This window comes from Pimephales promelas, chromosome 13 (assembly GCF_988280905.1).
Source record: "Pimephales promelas chromosome 13, fPimPro1.hap1.1, whole genome shotgun sequence".
NCBI classification, from domain to species: domain Eukaryota; kingdom Metazoa; phylum Chordata; class Actinopteri; order Cypriniformes; family Leuciscidae; genus Pimephales; species Pimephales promelas.
In genome coordinates, this window is record NC_142781.1 from 16,558,988 (window position 1) to 16,560,884 (window position 1,897).

Here is a 1,897-nt window from a genome sequence, read left to right on the forward strand (position 1 = left end):
TTGTTTCCACAGTATTTTCAATTTTGATATTTTTAGGTCAAACTGTTGTTGTCTGTCAGTCATATAATGCAGGTCTATGGTCACCACCTCAAAGAGCATGCACAAAGAAGACCAAATTAAACATGATTTAATGACTCATAAATTAAGTACACAATGATTGACTAAGACACGAAATGAGCGTTTTGGGAAAGAAAACAAACAGTATTTATATTGTATAAATGTGTGTGTGTGTGTATATATATATATATATATATATATATTTAGATATACACAAAATGCAATACATCTTAATATGTTTAGATCTTCACAGTAAAACTTCCGAAATCTGTGTAAACAATGAGTGACGTACCAGTGCAAGATCGCTTCTGGCGGTTTCCACCGCATGCGCAGATCATATATATATATACACACACACACACTGTTCATTTTCTCACACAAACCGCTCGTCTCGTATCTTAAGCCATCAAGGTGTACTTACAGTTATGATTCATTAAATCATGTTTAATTTGTACTTCTCTGTGCATACTCTTTTAAGAGATCCCCATAGACTTCCATTATATGACTGACTGATGCCCTTGACGTAAGCCAAAACATTTCAAAAAATAATTTCAAAGTGAACTATCCCTTTAAAACTCTTAATTCAAGTCCTGTAGGCTTGGCTCATCAGGGCGAAGTGAATTTAAGTCTTTGCGACGCGTGCTTGAGGTTCACCTTGATGTACATACACCTCAGTGGCTGTGGAACCGAATTTCATGACCCCTTCTGCAAAGTTGAAAAAGACAAATGATTTAGATGTATGCAAAGGCAATCTGCCCCAAGTCCCCACATTTGTAAGCAAAAATATGTTTCTTCTGCATCCACTACCTGGTTTCCTTCAGGCGATGGCGGATGTCGACCAGTAGTTTCAGGACCTTTTTCTGGAACACTGAAATAAACGAACACATTTGGTGATGTTTACAATGCTCTAATTAGAATAACAAAGTTTGCTAGCTCACAAGAGAGAAGGTGTCTATTAAAAGTGTCTTCTCCACTGCCAATAGATCAACACTTACCACCAGGTTTCAGTCACTGCATCTATACCACAAAAAAATGTGTTTTAAAAGTTATTATCAAATGATGAAACTGAACAGATTTATAAGATATTTAAAAACTTGGTCAAACATTTATAACTGAATATAACATGCCATGTTCCAGTTCTCTTTGGCGTTTTCACCACTGTCTCACGCTCAAAGTCATCTATAAACACAGACGTTAATCCAAATTAGTTTAGTTTTACTTTTTATTTGACTGGGGTCTGTTCAAAAGAAAAGAGGATGAGATCACAACACGTAACGTTACCTTATTTAGGTGTTTTTTCTCCCATCAGCGAAGGACACCTCACTCCTAACAGCCCCTGAGAGACAAAACAAATCACAAACATCTGAAGATTTCACTCATCACACAAAGTGATGCAATTTTACAAACAAGGATAGCCTACACTAGAGCATACAAGCACATTACGCGCTTTGTTTTAGGACCCTGGCACTTATTATTTTTTCATAATTTCTGACGATATTCAGAGTAAATGAGTTAGTTTGATTACTATCAAAGAATGGTGGCTAACTTGCAGCCAGACAACAACGTGCAACCCAACGTACAGTTTAGTGTCCCAAATTTGTTCAAATTGAAATGAAACAAAAAAAGAATTAAGAGCAGCAAGCTAACGCAAAACAAAAAACTGTTCCGTTAGGTTAACACCCTTGGACATTCGCGGCAGTAATCACAGCCGATTTGTGAAGTTTAAGACAAAAACGCTAAACTACCAAAAACTATAAGAAGACATGGACATAGAATTCACTAAGCTGGACGAACTTACCTTTCAATTTAGAGGAAAAGATGGGTTCCCCAGCGATCATGA

General features: G+C 36.6%; 1 long non-coding RNA gene across 1 annotated transcript; it reads right to left on the reverse strand.

Annotated features, from left to right (window-relative positions):
* Nucleotides 1-519: 519 nt before the first annotated feature.
* LOC120485889 (uncharacterized) lies at nt 520-1,077 on the reverse strand. Its single transcript, XR_005624063.2, has 3 exons — nt 1,053-1,077; nt 865-925; nt 520-762 (listed from the first exon to the last, which is right to left on the reverse strand). It is a non-coding gene; the product is annotated as an uncharacterized LOC120485889 (long non-coding RNA).
* Between the last annotated feature and the right edge of the window lie 820 nt (nt 1,078-1,897).